The 13044-nt window shown below is 41.6% G+C and overlaps 1 long non-coding RNA gene across 1 annotated transcript in view; it reads right to left on the reverse strand.

Moving 5' to 3' along the window:
- Nucleotides 1-13044, reverse strand: part of LOC129050841 (uncharacterized) — a 24511-nt gene continuing 11467 nt past the window's right edge. The window contains exons 2-4 of the long non-coding RNA XR_008514669.1: nt 2906-2969; nt 1964-2176; nt 1-1109 (exon numbers count right to left, since the gene is read on the reverse strand). This is a non-coding gene — a long non-coding RNA (uncharacterized LOC129050841). The remainder of the gene's footprint in view (nt 1110-1963; nt 2177-2905; nt 2970-13044) is intronic.

Here is a 13044-nt window from a genome sequence, read left to right on the forward strand (position 1 = left end):
GCATGTGACAGAAACCTAGTTTTTATTGTACCTTTTCAAACCCAGGGGAGGAACCACAACCATCCTCTTTGTCTCTCTCTCTCTCTGTCTCTATGCCTCTCTCTGTCTCTCACTCCTATCTAGCCATCTCTACTTATTTTTGAACACAGCAGAAGATGGCTGTCCCAAAGCTCCCAATTATTTCATTTCAAACCTCTAGCAGAAACCAACCAGGGTCTCTGAATTGCAATTCAGAATTCCTGGGGGAGAGAATCTAATTGGCCTAGTTTGGATCAGGTGTCCATCTCTGGTCCAGTCAGCTGTGGCTGGGGGCGGGGGGTCACAGTCACAGAACGCAAGCACATCGTTTAGCTTGCCCCTAGGAGTGATGGGGTGGGCAGTTGTCTGAGAAGGGCGCAGTGGTAGGCGGCTTCTGAAATGCCTCCCAATGATCCCGACCTACTGGTATTGACACCTCTGTGTAATCCCCACCCCTTGAGTAAGGGCTGGACCTGGTGACTCACTTCTAATGAATCAACTCTGCCAATAGTGAGGAGCTGTCACTTACAAAATTAGGTTACAAAAGACCATAACTTCCATTTTGCACACTGTTTCTCTCTGGTTCTTCTTGTTCACTTGCTCTGAGAAAGCAAGCTGCTGTGTGTGCCCTGGGGAGAGGTCCATGTGGCAAGGGACAGAGGGTGGCCACTGGTCTAGTGCCAGCGAGGGACTAAATCCTGCTAACAACCAAAAACAGAGATTGGGAGTGGACCCTTCCCCAGTCCAGCCTTGAGATGGCTGCAGCCTTGCCTGTCACCTTGATAGTAGCCTCATGAGAGACTGTGCGGTAGAGGCACCCTGCTAACCCATGCACAGATTCCTGACCCATAGAAACTGTGAGATAACAGATGTTGTTTTAAGCCACTAAGTTTTACCCCACCGTTCCAGCAGTCCTGCTCCTAAGCTACGAAATGTTGGGGCAATTTGTTATGCAGCAGTAGATAACTAATACAGGTATTTCATGATTGGAGAGACTCTTGAGGTCAGATGCCCGTGTCTTGTCCTTGCTTCATCATGTACCAGCTGTGGTCTTGTGCAAGTCATGGAACCTATTCAAGCCACATTCTCCTCTGTAAAATAGAGATAATAATAACAATATGGTTGCTGTGAGGACTAAATGAAATAATATAAACCCAGTGCTTCCACTTAGTTTAGGTATATTCATATTGACTAATTAAAATGAATATTAGCAATATCAATAAAGTTTAGCTATTGTTAGTGAGCTGTCACAGCTCTTCCAACCCCTACATATTTGGGTCATTTGTGCCTCAGTTCTATCTTCAAAGAAATCTGGAGAATTTTATGCTCTTTACAGAAATGATATGGAAAGAAACATAAAATATCCAAAAATCTTGAAGCAAATGGCTATTTAACTACTAAATATAGAGAACTATTTTCATTTAACTCATTTTGGTCATACAGCAAAGAACAATTGCATATCATGGAGAAGACAAATAGAAATTGAACCAGTGCTCTCAGATTTGAAATATAAAAAAACAATTTGAGTTGATGGAATAAAATTTGTTTTTGTAGTTTCCTCCCACAGCAAGGCATCTGACAACTTTCTGCAGCCAATTATTTTGTGCATGGAAATGCCAGGGCGCTGTGCAGGTGGCAATCCACTACAGAGACGAACCTGAAGATGAGGGGCACAGGGGTTGTCACTGGCACTTTCAAGGTTTCTGCCTTCTGAGGCCAAAATCCATGATGTCAAGGGTTTGATGGGATTTGCTTATTAATTCCAAGCACAAATGCTCAGTTCCTGTGTTTTCATTCCTCCTTGAGATGTGGTCTTTCTATCCCTGGGAGCTGTAAACCTTGTTTGGTGGTGAGAGAGTCTAGATTTGCAGATCCCCTACCCCACCTCACCTTCATCCTTTCACTGCTCCGGCCCAAGGCCACTGTTGGAGCCGAGATTTCCTACCTGCCATGGCTGTGTGTTCGTTCCAGGAGCCAGGGGCTCAGCCTACCGGCCCCCTCTTCTCCATCCATTCACATCGCTGTGCCTCTTCCTTCCTGAATGTGGCTCCTGGGGGTGAGGGCGGTGTAGGTAGCTTCCTTAGCTCCCCTACTTTTCCTGTCTTAAGGTCAGGCACAACAGAAGCCCTTTCTGTGTGAAAAGCAGCATTACTCCTTGCTGAGAAAACAAAGGGTAGCAGAAAGATTGAATGAGAAGTATGGTGGGCAGGTACGCTTTACAAAAAAAATACCAAGCCCCCTGAGGACAGACTGCCTCTGCCATGAAGCTGGGTGCTTCTGGGGTCTGGTGGGGGTCACTGCATTTCATCACCCTCACCCCAACCCTGTCCCTAATGATGCTAGAAAAAAATTGGCAGTATATATATTTGTTTTTGCTTCCAGAATCACCCTCCTCCAATCCTCAATGAAATAAACCAATTAAAAAAATTACCAGTAACAACTAGACAAGGAAAGAGGGGATCCTCTTGCTATAAACTGAAAAGTATCCAACAAGAAGAAAAGCAGGAGATTTTAGTGTGACTTAATGCAGCCCCTCTTCCTACAGAATGATACAAAAGGAAGTGAGTCGTAAAACCTCGAAAATTCTCACCAATAACCCCGATTTGGATAGAAGCAGACAAAGTTAGGAATAGGGGGCTTAGAAAAAAGTCAAAGAAATCTTCCTAAGTGCAGAGGCTCCTAGGTGTGGTTTCAGTATTTCCCGGCTCAATTCAAGTTGAGTCAGGAAAAGCCCCAAAGTGTTACCATCTCCCAGGACCCTGTGCTGAATCCGGGGACTGATCTGAAGTCTGAGAATACCCCCACTCCATGAGAAGAGGGAGAAAGGGAGTACCCCAAACTGGACATTACCAAAACCTTAGAAGAGAGGGTAAGCCCAGTACCATACCAAAGGCTGCAGAAAGTTTGCCAAGCTTTTTCCAAGTTCCTGTCCCCCGGCATTAAAATAGTATCTGGAAGGGAAAAAAGACCCCAGGTAAGGTTGGGAGGGTTTCGCTGAGAATTACTCTTCTTTTTGTCAGAGCCAAAAGAAGAACTGGACAGAGCTGTCCGCTTGAAGCATGAGCAAGATGAAAAGAAGCAATATGGTTACTGAGCAAGCATTTTGCAGGAGAATACAATGAAAGCGAAGACTTAAATAAGCATGGTAGGCATAAAACAGAGGAAAGACTGCAAGAAACAATAACCCAAGGAACCTAGGAAAAGTTTCTTGCAATTGCTTCGAGCTGCAGAGGAAATTATTAAAAACATGAATTCAATAAGACAAGAGCCAAAACCAAACCAAAACAAAACCCAACTACTTCAATGATGAAATTCAACAAACCAAAAGACAAACGGAGAAGCCAAAGAAAGAAGAATAAATGTAACACTCATTCCCCGGCAATCATGGAGCAACTGCTGCAAACCTGTGGGGGAAAGAAAGTATAAATGTCCTTCGGGGATAAAGGCAATAGGAGACATTTATTTTTATTTTTTAAGGCAGAGTCTCGCTCTGTCACCCGGGCTAGAATGTAGTGACATGTTCATAGCTCACCGCAGCCTCGACCTCCAGGGCTCAAGCAATATTCTCACCTCAGCCTCCTGAGTAGCTGGGACTACAGGCACGCACCACCATGCCTGTTTAATTTTGTTTATTTTTTGTAGAGATGAGGTCTCACTATGTTGCCCAGGCTGGTCTCGAACTCCTGAGCTTCAGCTATCCTCCCACCACGGCCTCCCAAAGTGCTGGGATTGTAGGTGTGAGCCACCATGCCTGGCCAATAGGAAATATTTTAAGCTTGCCCTATTTAAACTTGGCATCTATGAACCCTCTTGAAAAAAGCATAAATAGAAAAACCATAGAGTCCTTTTACTGAAGGACTCAAAGTGAATCAACTTTTATATATGATGATAAAAAGATTTGCATTTGCACAACTTGGAGAATGAGTTACCATCTCATTCCAGTCCCAAACAGTTGACTGTGGTAGGCTGTGGGTGGAAGAGGTGTTTGGAACTGAAATTCAATTTTAACTCCATTTGAGAAGCTTATGAGGCATCCCAGTGGAGATGTTGAATAGGCAGTTGGATCTAAGAGACTAGAAGTTGGAAGACAGTTCTGGGACGAAGACACACATTTGGGACTCATAGACATACAGGTGGTATTTAAGGCTTGAAAGTGGATGAGATCACTCAAAGGGTGTAGAGAAGAAGGCCAAGGAATAAGACTTTGTTCACTCCAGTATTAAGAAATCAGGAAGAAGAGGAGGAATGAGCAAAGAAGACTGAGGTGGAAAGTCAGTGAGGAAGGAAGAAAACCAGAAGAGGGTGGTATCTGGAAGGCCAAGTGAAGGACAGGTATCAAGGAGAAACGCCATCAGCTGTGTCAACTGTGGCCGAAAGATCAAAGTAAGATGAGATCTGAGGATTATCCACTGTTTTTAGCAATGCAGAAGTCACGGGCGATTTTGACAAGAGTGTTTCAGTGGAGCTGGAGCTGTCGAGTTGAAAGCCGGCTTAGAGGGAGTCTAAGAGAAAGAGTTGGAGAGAAATTGGAGCAGTAAATATAGACAACTTTTTCAAGAAGTTTTGCTGCAAATGGAGCAGATAAATAGGTGATAGCTGGCTGGGGTGGTGGGTTTGAGATAATTTTTTTTTTTTTTTTTTTTTTTTGAGATGGAGTCTTGCTCTTTTGCCCAGGCTGGAGTGCAATGGCACTATCTTGGGTCACTGCAAGCTCCACCTCCTGGGTTCACGCCATTCTCCTGCCTCAGCCTCCCGAGTAGCTGGGGCTACAGGCACCTGCCACCACACCTGGCTAATTTTTTGTATTTTCAGTAGAGACGGGTTTCACTGTTAGCCAGGATGGTCTCAATCTCCTGACCTCGTGATCCACCCTCCTCGGCCTCCCAAAGTGCTGAGATTACAGGTGTAAGCCACCGCGCCTGGCCGAGATAATTATTTTTTCAAGATGGAACTGGATGTGGTGAGTAAGGCTAAGAGGGGTGATTTCTAATTCTGTTAGGCAATTGGCCAGCTGATTCTAGCCTCAGTGATGAGCTCTGGGTTGGAAAAATAAACTTGAGGATCATCATTAGATTTAAAATTGCCTAGAGATGGCCCAGTGCAGTGACTTATGCCTGTAATCCTAGCACTTTGGGAGGCCAAGGCAGGGGTATCGAGCTTAGGAGTTCAAGAGCAGCCTGGGCAACATGGCAAAACCATGTCTCTACAAAAAATACAAAAAGTAGCTGGGGATGGTGGCGTGCATGTGTAGTCTCAGCTACTTGGAAGACTGAGGTTGAAGAGGGGTCCCTTGAGCCTGGGAGGCAGAGGTTGCAGTAAGGTGAGATCGGGCCACTGCACTCCAGCCTGGGTGACAGAGCCAGACCCTGTCTCAAAAAAAAAAAAAGCCTAGAGATGAGATGATATGTCCTAGGGGAGTATGTAGACTAAGAGTCAAGGGCCTAGCAGAGAACCCTGAACATACAGTTTTTTAACAAATAGGCAGAGTTATTTGTTAAAAATCTGTATCTTCAGAGTGTTGGGGGCATGGTTTCCTCCTATGGTCATTCTCCTGTAGGCTTCTTTGTAGGTCTACAAAGCCAACAAAGAAGCCTAAAGGAGAATGACCACAGGAGGAAAATCAGGAGATCATGTTGTTACCAGAACCACGGAAGAGAACGTTTCATTTCAATAGGGTTGATGAGTGCCAGAGATTTAGTAAAGAGCAAAGAATTCTAAGTTGGATGTAGCACCACAGGAAGTTATTTGGGATCTTCAATGAGAACGTTTCAGGAATATAATGGAGGAGAAGCAGATTTATCATTAGTTGAGAAATTATTGGAAGATGATGAACTGGAGACAGTGAACACAGAACCCTATCAAGAACTTTGACTGTGAAGGAGGTAGAGCGAGAGAAAGGGCAACAATTGGAGGAGGAGAGACTTATTTTCAAGATGGTAGAGGTATGCATGACTAAACATTGATGGAAGGTTTCCAGGAGAAAAAGAGAGAAGGAGAGAGGGGAGAGGCGGGAGAGGAAGGCAGGGAAGGGTGGGGAGCAGAAGGCAGGGGAGGAAAAAGGAGGGGAGGAGGGGAGAAAGAACTCTGAAACTTCCTCCACTTATAAAATAACAAAACTATCTGAAATCAGTTGGAACCAATATGGCAGTGGACTGAGCTTGCTGACATCATAGCCTGAATTTCCGCTGCATACTTTCCCATCAGGAAGTATAAAGCATGAACTGCGCATGCCCAGGGACCTTCCAGACCTCCCCTTTCCTTCCACCAATCACCGGCGGCTAATCCCAGAATCCACTCCCAAACAGTTTCTAATGCAATTACTGCCTTGAAGCCAGCACAGGAAGACAGATTTGAGCTGGACTCCTCTCTTCTCATTTGTCAACTTGTAATAAAAGCCATTCTCTTCTCAAACACCCAGTATCATAGTATTGGCTTCTAACACACTGAGCATTGAGCCGCTTTTGCTAGGTAACAAGAGAATGTTCAACAAAGAAAGAGAAACTAGACATGCAAGAGTGTCTATTTATCATCTTCCACAGCAAGCTTCCACAAATAAGGATCCACCTTATTTGTGGATAAGGGCCAAATCCAGCCCACTGCCTGTTTTTGCGATAAAGTTTGATTGCAATCCAGCCACACCCACCTGTTTACACATTGTCTGTGGCTGCCTTACAGCTACATCAGAGTTGAGTGGTTGTGATAGAGACCTTATGATCTGCAAAGACAGAAGTTTTACTATCGGCCCTTTACAGAGAATGTTTGTCAATCCCTGTTCTACAGGAAAGATGGGAAGGTTTTAGAGAAAAGGCAACCTTCAGAAAAATCCAACTTCTGAGTCTGTTTCCTTTTCTGCAAAATAAGGACACCATTCATTAAATCAGTCTTTCATTTCACAGACATTTATTGATTGCTACTATGCGCCAGAAGCTGGGAGTGCAGAGATCAATAAGATCTAGCCTTGTCCTTTGAAAGTCCATGGTCTAGTGGCAGAGATAGATGGATAAACAAATAGTTGGAATATTTAGAGTCAAATGCTATGTGCATGCTGTGCAGATGAAGGGGAGGCACTTTACCTGGCTTGGATGGGGCTGGGAAGGAATCATTGGCATATGAGGTTGCTGTGGTTGAGAATGAAGCCAGTCAGTGATTAGTATGGCACAAGTAAAGATCAAAGAGAATCAAAGAGGAAGAATTCCGGAAAGCACTAAGATAGAAGGGCTAAGGGAAGGGAGACTGAGAAGGAGCAGTGAGAGAGGTAGAAGGAGAATAAGGAACGTGTTCCTGGTTGATTTTAGAACTATAGCACCCTATCTTCCAAAAAAGAACATACATTTTTCCAGAGCAGCTAATATTTATCAGATACTGGCTAAGTGCAAGAATCTGTTCTAAGTGCTTTACATGCATTTGGTAATCCTCAATACAAGCTGGTGGGAGAGGGATGTCTTCCTAGCCCAGGGTTATACAGCTAGTAGGTGAAATATCAATGGGACATACATAGGATACCACTCTATCACTCTGCCCTTGACACACCTCCCTAGCTGATCATTGCCCTCCCTGCTCAGTCCAGATGTGGCTTCACAATGTGTCTCAACAGAGCTTTCTGGGCAGCCACCACCAATCAGTTGGAGTCGGCCCCTGAGATGAAATCTATTTTATTTGTTATCCCGTCTTTTTTTTTTTTTTTTTAGTTTTTAGTATCTATATTTTTGAATTTCCCATTACAAAAAAAAAACTATAAAAATGCTACTGGTTGTATATGATAAAAATTTTGCACTTGATTTTCCACTATTTAATTTAGCATTGATCAAACTCTTTGAAGGTGGCAAACAGTGTTTTTCTTTCTTTCCATTTTCAGCTACTGCCTTCTTAAGCACATTTTCTTTTTTTTTTTTTATTATACTTTAAGTTTTAGGGTACATGTGCACAATGCGCAGGTTAGTTACATATGTATACATGTGCCATGTTGGTGTGCTGCACCCATTAACTCATCATTTAACATTAGGTATATCTCCTAATGCTATCCCTCCCCCATCCCCCCACCCCACAACAGGCCCTGGTGTGTGATGTTCCCCTTCCTGCGTCCATGTGTTCTCATTGTTCAATTCCCACCTATGAGTGAGAACATGCGGTGTTTGGTTTTTTGTCCTTGTGATAGTTTGCTCAGAATGATGGTTTCCAGCTTCATCCATGTCCCTATGAAGGACATGAACTCATCATTTTTTATGGCTGCATAGTATTCCATGGTGTATATGTGCCACATTTTCTTAATCCAGTCTATCATTGTTGGACATTTGGGTTGGTTCCAAGTCTTGCTATTGTGAATAGTGCCACAATAAACATACGTGTGCATGTGTCTTTATAGCGGCATGATTTATAATCCTTTGGGTATATACCCAGTAATGTGTTATCCCGTCTTAATGCACACCCAAGCAGTTTGTAAAGTACAAAGCACCCCTGCCTTAAAATGTGGTATTACTATTACTATTGATTATTAATAAAATTAAACAAAATAAAAACCTAACAATGACATGATAATATGTGTGACATTCAACCCAGATGTTTTGGAATCTGGAATGTATTTTGGCAATGTAAATGTAACACAAATACATAACTGATCTTTAATAGATTCATTATACTCTTTTCAAATTGAGTCTAGGATGCATACTCATTCCTGGAAAATCATTCCTACATGTAATTTAACTGAGCAAATAAGGAATTTCTAAAATGTACGGGAGATTGAATGGATTTAGGAATGGGGCAGATAGTCCCCTTTATTATGTTTAACATTTTAAGGAAATATTTCAAACATTCAGTAAAGAGAAAAGTATAACACCCATGTATTCACTACCTAGATTTTAAAAGTAGACATCCTTCAGTATCCATGAGGGATTTGTTTCAGGACCCCTCTATCAGCATACCAAAATCCATGGATGCTCAAGTCCTTTATATAAAATAGTGGAGTGTTTGCATATAACCAATGCACTTCCTCCCGTATACTTTCAGTCATCTCTAGATTACTTGTAATACCTAATACGATGTAAATACTATGCAACTAGCGGTATGCTGTATTGTTTAGGGAATAATGATAAGAAAAAGAGTCTGTACATGTTCACTACAGATGCGACATAGATTTTTTCCTCTGAATATTTCTGTGATTGGCAGAATCCACAGATGTAGAAGCCAGAGATACAGAGGGCCATCTGTACTAGCATTTTGCCATTGCATCAGAGATTAATGAAAATAATACAATTATTACAGATACAGTTGGTGTTCATTTTATGCCTCCTTCCCATCCTGAATTCTCTCCTTCTCCCTGGAGGTTACCACTCTTCAGAGGGTGGTGTGTATCCTCTTCATCCACGTTTTTATATTTTTACTGTATTTATATAAATGAACACTAAACAGAACTGTTTCACATGTTTTTAAACATTACAAAAATGCTAAGGCAACGTAAAATTGTTCTGCAACTCGCCTTTATCATTCCATACTATGTTTTTGAAATGCCTTTGTGTTGATTCATGTGTTCATTCATTTTATAGCCTGTCTTCTTTCTATTCTTTGAAACCTGTCCAAATTGTTGAAGACAGAAAGCAGATATATCTGACAGCTTCTCTGTAGCAGATATGAAATCATTTGGCCTCAATTGTTTTCTCTTTTTTCCCTTTTTTCTTCTTAGTCTCTCCCCTCCCCTTTCCTCTTCTGCTCTACTAAGGATTTTGAATATAAAAGGAAACAGCAGAAGAGAGAAAACTCTACATGGAGGGTCTGAATTTAGCACCTTATCTTCCAAAAAAGAACAGACATTTTTTTTTGGAGCAGCTAACATTTATCAGATACCAGCGAAGTGCAAGAATCTGTTCTAAGCACTTTACATTTATTTGGTAATCTTCAATACAACCTGGTGGACAGAGGTGTCTTCCTAGCCCAGGGTAGGTGGTGATTTTATTTATTTATTTATTTATTTATTATTATACTTTAAGTTTTAGGGTACATGTGCACAATGTGCAGGTTAGTTACATATGTATACATGTGCCATGCTGGTGCGCTGCACCCACTAACTTGTCATCTAGCATTAGGTATATCTCCCAATGCTATCCCTCCCTCCTCCCCCCACCCCACAACAGTCCCCAGAGTGTGATGTTCCCCTTCCTGTGTCCATGTGTTCTCATTGTTCAATTGCCACCTATGAGTGAGAATATGCGGTGTTTGCTTTTTTGTTCTTGCCATAGTTTACTGAGAATGATGATTTCCAATTTCATCCATGTCCCTACAAAGGACATGAACTCATCATTTTTTATGGCTGCATAGTATTCCATGGTGTATATGTGCCACATTTTCTTAATCCAGTCTATCATTGTTGGACATTTGGGTTGGTTCCAAGTCTTTGCTATTGTGAATAATGCCGCAATAAACATACGTGTGCATGTGTCTTTATAGCAGCATGATTTATAGTCCTTTGGGCATATACCCAGTAATGGGATGGCTGGGTCAAATGGTATTTCTGGTTCTAGATCCCTGAGGAATCGCCACACTGACTTCCACAATGGTTGAACTAGTTTACAGTCCCACCAACAGTGTAAAAGTGTTCCTATTTCTCCACATCCTCTCCAGGACCTGTTGTTTCCTGACTTTTTAATGATTGCCATTCTAAGTGGTGTGAGATGGTATCTCACTGTGGTTTTGATTTGCATTTCTCTGATGGCCGGTGATGGTGAGCATTTTTTCATGTGTTTTTTGGCTGCATAAATGTCTTCTTTTGAGAAGTGTCTGTTCATGTCCTTCACCCACTTTTTGATGGGGTTGTTTGTTTTTTTCTTGTAAATGTGTTTGAGTTCATTGTAGATTCTGGATATTAGCCCTTTGTCAGATGAGTAGGTTGCGAAAATTTTCTCCCATTTTGTAGGTTGCCTGTTCACTCTGATGGTAGTTTCTTTTGCTGTGCAGAAGCTCTTTAGTTTAATTAGATCCCATTTGTCCATTTTGGCTTTTGTTGCCATTGCTTTTGGTGTTTTAGACATGAAGTCCTTGCCCATGCCTATGTCCTGAATGGTAATGCCTAGGTTTTCTTCTAGGGTTTTTATGGTTTTAGGTCTGACGTTTAAGTCTTTAATCCATCTTGAATTGATTTTTGTATAAGGTGTAAGGAAGGGATCCAGTTTCAGCTTTCTACATATGGCTAGCCAGTTTTCCCAGCACCATTTATTAAATAGGGAATCCTTTCCCCATTTCTTGTTTTTCTCAGGTTTGTCAAAGATCACATAGTTGTAGATATGCAGCGTTATTTCTGAGGGCTCTGTTCTGTTCCATTGATCTATATCTCTGTTTTGGTACCAGTGCCATGCTGTTTTGGTTACTGTAGCCTTGTAGTATAGTTTGAAGTCAGGTGGTGTGATGCCTCCAGCTTTTTTTTTTTTGGCTTAGGGTTGACTTGGTGATGCGGGCTCTTTTCTGGTTCCATATGAACTTAAAAGTAGTTTTTTCCAATTCTGTGAAGAAAGTCATTGGTAGCTTGATGGGGATGGCATTGAATCAGTAAATTACCTTGGGCGGTATGGCCATTTTCACTATATTGATTCTTCCTACCCATGAGCATGGAATGTTCTTCCATTTGTTTGTATCCTCTTTTATTTCATTGAGCAGTGGTTTGTAGTTCTCCTTGAGGAGGTCCTTCACGTCTCTTGTAAGTTGGATTCCTAGGTATTTTATTCTCTTTGAAGCAATTGTGAATGGGAGTTCACTCATGATTTGGCTCTCTGTTTGTCTGTTGTTGGTGTATAAGAATGCTTGTGATTTTTGTACATTGATTTTGTATCCTGAGACTTTGCTGAAGTTGCTTATCAGCTTAAGGAGATTTTGGCCTGAGACGATGGGGTTTTCTAGACATACAATCATGTCATCTGCAAACAGGGACAATTTGACTTCCTCTTTTCCTAGTTGAATACTCATTATTTCCTTCTCCTGCCTAATTGCCCTGGCCAGAACTTCCGACACTATGTTGAATAGGAGTGGTGAGAGAGGGCATCCCTGTCTTGTGCCAGTTTTCAAAGGGAATGCTTCCAGTTTTTGTCCATTCAGTATGATATTGGCTGTGGTTTGTCATAGATAGCTCTTATTATTTTGAGATATGTCCCATCAATACCTAATTTATTGAGAGTTTTTAGCATAAAAGATTGTTGAATTTTGTCAAAGGCCTTTTCTGCATCTATTGAGATAATCATGTGGTTTTTGTCTTTGGTTCTGTTTATATGCTGGATTACATTTATTGATTTGCGTATATTGAACCAGTCTTGCATCTCAGGGATGAAGCCCACTTGATCATGGTGGATAAGCTTTTTGATGTGCTGCTGGATTCGGTTTGCCGGTATTTTATTGAGGATTTTTGCATCAATGTTCATCAAGGATACTGGTCTAAAATTCTCTTTTTTGGTTGTGTCTCTGCCAGGCTTTGGTATCAGGATGATGCTGGCCTCATAAAATGAGTTAGGGAGGATTCCCTCTTTTTCTGTTGATTGGAATAGTTTCAGAAGGAATGGTACCAGTTCCTCCTTGTACCTCTGGTAGAATTCAGCTGTGAATCCATCTGGTCCTGGACTCTTTTTGGTTGGTAAGCTATTGATTATTGCCACAATTTCAGCTCCTGTTATTGGTCTATTCAGAGATTCAACTTCTTCCTGGTTTAGTCTTGGGAGAGTGTATGTGTTGAGGAATTTATCCATTTCTTCTAGATTTTCTAGTTTATTTGCATAGAGGTGTTTGTAGTATTCTCTGATGGTAGTTTGTATTTCTGTGGGATCGGTGGTGATATCCCCTTTATCATTTTTTATTGCATCTATTTGATTCTTCTCTCTTTTTTTCTTTATGAGTCTTGCTAGCAGTCTATCAATTTTGTTGATCTTTTTAAAAAACCAGCTCCTGGATTCATTAATTTTTTGAAGAGGTTTTTGTTTCTCTATTTCCTTCAGTTCTGCTCTGATTTTAGTTATTTCTTGCCTTCTGCTAGCTTTTGAATGTGTTTGCTCTTGCTTT

This window comes from Pongo abelii, chromosome 18 (genome assembly GCF_028885655.2).
Source record: "Pongo abelii isolate AG06213 chromosome 18, NHGRI_mPonAbe1-v2.0_pri, whole genome shotgun sequence".
Lineage (NCBI taxonomy): Eukaryota > Metazoa > Chordata > Mammalia > Primates > Hominidae > Pongo > Pongo abelii.